Below are 5,188 nucleotides of genomic sequence, written 5' to 3'. Positions count from 1 at the left end.
GCCTGTTGTTGTGGGGTCCTGTCCCGCCCTTTTTTTTTTTTTTTTTTTTTTTGCGGTACGCGGGCCTCTCGCTGCTGCGGCCTCTCCCGTTGCGGAGCACAGGCTCCGGATGCGCAGGTGCAGCGTCCATGGCTCACGGGCCCAGCCGCTCCGTGGCATGTGGGATCTTCCTGGACCGGGGCACGAACCCGTGTCCCCTGCATTGGCAGGTGGACTCTCCACCACTGTGCCACCAGGGAAGCCCAACAAATGCCATTTTTGAGTGCTTACTTCCCACCAGGCACTGGCTAGCGCTTCACACCACTGCATGTGATCATCACAAAGACCCCATGAGTACCCCATTTTATAAATGAGGAGACGGAAGTGCGGCTTGTTCAGGGTCATGCGGTGAGTCTGGAAAGGATGGGGAATTCACATGCAGGTCTGTCTCACTCTAAGTAGACGCTCTTGACTACTGCTCAAGGTCAAATAAAATGGCCCTTAATTCAGGTCAACAGGGGAACATGGCAGGAGGAGCCCCTTGGGGTCCTGGACCCCTTTGGTTGGGGGATAGGAGATCTGAGTCATGATCCAGACTCTGCCCAGGGGAAGTTCCCAGTCTGTCTGGGGGAGAAAGGGTGGCACTACTGGGGAGTCGTGCTGAATATCCCTGGGGGGGCAGCCCCTGCCCTTGGCTAGCATTTACAGTGGGACTTCCCTGCCTCGCCCTCGTCCTCCTCGTTTATCCAAAATTTACTTGGCTGTAAATTTTCCCAACTCCGTGGCCACCCAGCCCTGGCCCCGGCCTTGGTCAGTGGACGCTGCTGAGCTGACAACAGATTTGTCATGGGTGAGTCCTGAGCCAGCACAGCTGTCAGTGGGGAGGAGTGGCTCTGGGCCACGGCCCTGGCAAGTTTACCCTTGAGCATGACAGGTGCAGACAGAGACCTCAGAATTTGTGGCTCTTCCCTGTGAGTGATGGATGACAGTGACTGGCTCCTTGAGTCTCTTCCCACTACCTGCTGTCAGAGGAGGTGAGTCTGGCTTGAGGAAAGCGCAGTGGATGGCAGTACGCACCTGCTGTATGCCTTTGGGGCAACTTGATCGTTGGGCAGGACTGGGCGTGGGTGGGGTGACCCTGGCCAGACTGGAAGAAGGGACGCGGTGGTTGGGAGCTTGATGTCCACCCTCCTGACAGCCTGTGCCCCCTCTCTGCACAGGGCACGATGTCAGGGCGCAATTCATCGTACCTTCTCTCTGGCCTCCTTGCTTTGTTTCAACCGATTCATCCATCCAACAAGCACTTATGGAGCACCCATTATTTTCAGGCGTACTGCCAGGTGTTAGGGAGAGAGCAGCGAAGAAGACCCCCAAGGTGCCCACCGTTATGGAGCCACGAGTGGGGGGCAGAAGCCAACAAACTCAATAAAGAAACAAGAAAAACCCCAGGGAGTGGCAAGGGCTATGAAAGGAATTCAGATGATGAGAGAGTGACCAAGGGGCCACTTTAGTGTAGGTGATCAGGAAAGTGTCTCTTAGGAGGTGAGGCTGAGTGATAAGACAGTGCTGGCCAGGTCCCATCTATGGGAAGAGCCCTAGGCAAAGGAACAGCTGGTGCAAAGTGCCTAAGGTGGGTGTGAGCTCAGAGCCCTCTAGGAACAGAGACAGGCTGCCCTGGCTGGGGTGGAGCAGAGCAAGTGGTGGGGACATGGCAGACAAGGGAGGCTGGCAAGGCAGGTGAAGGGCTGATGCTTCTTTAAGTCAGCACGAGGAATTTGGCTTTGGTCCTAAGTGAGATGGGAAGCTATTGGGGTTTAAGGCAGGGGAGAGGCATGCTCTGATTTATGTTTTGAAGTGATGACTCTGGTTCTGTGAGAGCAGATGCCACATTTCTCCAGCTGCCGACACACACAGCCTGCCCGGAATATCCAATGCTGTTTATCCTGGTGCCATTCTGACGATATCAAATGCGTTGTGTCCAAGGTGATTTTAAACGCGTAAAGTTTTGTAGTAGCGTCATTATACCCAGACACATACCTCATGTGTATTTCTTTTTGAGACATGTGGGCAAGGTCCAATCTTACCCAAGGAAGATACGGAGCCTTGAGTAAAATTGGCGCCATAACAAACCATCCCGAGTCCATCAGTTACAAAGCCTGCTCTTAATAAATTAAGTAAAGCAGGGAAGTTAAATGTAGGAGCCTTAAAAGCATGGGCCCGTTGGCCCAAAGGGATATTGAGAGATTGGCATTTAAGTGTTGATATTTCTCAAGCTTTGAGCAGCGTCGTAATTTAACACATGGTTTGGTGTGACAACATTTAGTGTGATATGTTGAATCTGAGATGAGCATGTCACATATAAAAGAGAGGAGGAGTGCTAGATGCTCAGAAAGGGAAGGGAGAATAGAAATTGAGAAGAGTGTATTAGAGCATATGATAGGGAAGAATTTAGAAACCCTGGAATTGAATTGCAAAGAAGAGCGTGAACTTGCGACTTTTACATTCTGCTCAAACACTGAGATAACCCAGGCTGCCTCTGGGCTGATGCACCTGCCCCAGGTGTTGTGATATAATTGTGCAGCCCTAGTGACCGGGGATTAGTCTTTCAAATCACTTTGTACCAAAAGGAAGCAGGGATTCCCTGAAGGATGACTGTGCTGGATCTTGAGGTGGAGATGTCTTGGTGTTGGAATGCGATGATGCTTTCAAAGATGCCTGCAGGAAAATCGGAATGTGCACAGAGGCCAGCTCAAAGAGAGACTCCTTTACCCCCTGTAAGGGTACCCAAGCAGGGACAATCTGAGCATAACAATTGGTAATTATGGGCAAGTGACACAAACTAAGCCCGTATAAGAGTTTAAGTACATGAGGTTACCAAAAAAAGGAAATTAATAGGAAGGATGCCAGGGGAATGCGCACAGTTTTAAATATGGTTCACAGAGGGATATGGATCAGGTCATGTGGCCAGAGGTTCACACTTACATTGTGGCCAGCAATCAGGTCTCCAATCCAAATTTTTGTTGGCTTGTTCCAATGGTTTGCTTAAAGGATGAGAATGCATGCAGAACTGTGCTATTCTTCTTTTCTTTTCTTTTTTTTTGCTGTATGCGGGCCTCTCACTGTTGTGGCCTCTCCCGTTGCGGAGCACAGGCTCCAGATGCGCAGGCTCAGTGGCCATGGCTCACGGGCCCAGCCGCTCCGCGGCATGTGGGATCCTCCCAGGCCAGAGCATGAACCTGTGTCCCCTGCATCGGCAGGCAGACTCTCATCCACTGCGCCACCAGGGAAGCCCTGTGCTATTCTTTAGGACGTTTATTTGGTGGTGCTCAGGGTTTGTAATAAGCCAGGGGTGGAGTGTTGTGACCTGCAAGGCTTGTTTCAGTCACTTAGTGAGAACATACACACACTCAAACACCTGGATTCTGTCATTGTAGACTTTTGTGTGGCATGTCCACACTGTCCTTTGCCTAAACACATCTTTGCCACCAGAAAAAGGGTGTATATTGTACCGGAAAGAAATCAAAATGTCTTGAGAAAAGGTGAAGCAGAGGGATGGTATTATGCCCTGGCCAGGGCAACCAGCAATCCAGAGCTGACTTCAGTCAACAGATATGTGTGTACATCTGTGTGTTCTCACCCTGTAAGGGTAAAAATGTGAATTATTGCAAAGTTTAAAACTAGGGACATTTAATATATAATCCTGATTTTCAGTTTCTTTTGAAAAATGAGGAGGTTTGGAAGTGCTGAGCTAGTGTTTCCATTGTTATGGAAGGCTGGGGTTGAATAGGGGCTTCTCCTTCTAGACCTAGCTGGCCACTCCAGCTAGCACTAGTCCCTACCATTCCCTATTGTGTATTGTTTAAATTATTTTCTTGAGCTCTGTAGACATTTAAGTTTTTGACCCCTGTTGGTGATATCAATCAACAATAATAAAGGGCCATTATTACTATTTTACAGGTAAGAAAACTGAGACCCATAGGGCTCAAGCAAATTACCTTTAAGTCACAGGCTGTGGGAGGGACTGCTAGATGATTATCCTACCATCCATTCTCCTCTTCCTCATTGCTAACAGAACCCTATTTTATTTGGGCTGGCAATGTGTCCAGGCAAAAGAGTATGTTTCCCAGCTTCCTTTGTAGTTAGATGTGGCTGTGTGATTAAGTTCTGGCCAATGACATATAGGCAGAGTGTTATGAGGACCATTAAAAAAGTCCTTAAAATGCAGGGGCAAGTCCTTTTTCTCTCGCTTGTCCTCATTCCTGGTGCCTGGAATGTAGATGTAATGGCTGGAGCTCTTTCAGGCATATTGGGCCTTGAAGAGACATTGAGAATGAAAGCCATGTATGTCAAAACAGAAAGATAGGAAGTGGATTTTGTGATGAATGTATAGATCCACCCTACCAGCCCCAACCCACATTCCATTAGACTTCCTTTATGATAGTTCTCTGATTCTGTAGTTGATACAGAGGTGAGGCCAGGATGTATTCCCCCACCCAACCTTCCAGTCTGTGCTGCAGTAACAGCTTTCCATATCGCCTGAAGCTGCCTTCCACACTCCCTCTTGGCCTTCTGGCATTGGACAAGCAATAGTAGCACATGCTTGGACTGGCTAATTAAGCAAGTGGCCACCTTCCAGTTCCACAGAAACTACAAAACTGACCCAAGCAAGGACAATCTGGGAGTTCCTTAGTCGGGGACTGCAGTTCCATGTGTCACCTCACTATAAGAACAGTAGCCTCTGAATGTCCTCTCTGGGCTGCTCTCCAAGGCCAAATGATGGAGAAACAGTGCCTATAACAATGGCCAAATGGAGGGGGTTCTCAGGGACGCCCCAAAATTCTGCCAAGGCTGTTACCAGCTGGAACCTGATTTTTACTCATGTGAAGGGTATTCCTGCAGTGACAAGTGTTTTTTCCCTTCAAAGTAACGGATCCCTCTCGTTTGGGTGGTTGGGATTTATTTTGCCTTTGGAAAAGAGAACCCCACACGGTCAAATATTGAGACTTTTCTGGGGGCCATGAATGGATACAGCCTGGAAAATTCTCAAGGTTTGGTGCAAGCCTGTGCAATCTTAAAACAATGATGATGATAACATCACTTGGGGCCATTAAGACATTTTTCTTCTTCTTCTTTTTTTTTTTTTTTCTTGCGTTATGCGGGCCTCTCACTGTTGTGGCCTCTCCCATTTCCGGGGCACAGGCTCCCGCTG

This window comes from Lipotes vexillifer, unplaced genomic scaffold (genome assembly GCF_000442215.2).
Source record: "Lipotes vexillifer unplaced genomic scaffold, Lipotes_vexillifer_v1.1 scaffold213, whole genome shotgun sequence".
Taxonomy (NCBI): Eukaryota; Metazoa; Chordata; class Mammalia; order Artiodactyla; family Lipotidae; genus Lipotes; species Lipotes vexillifer.
Note: the sequence above shows the minus strand (reverse complement) of the source record.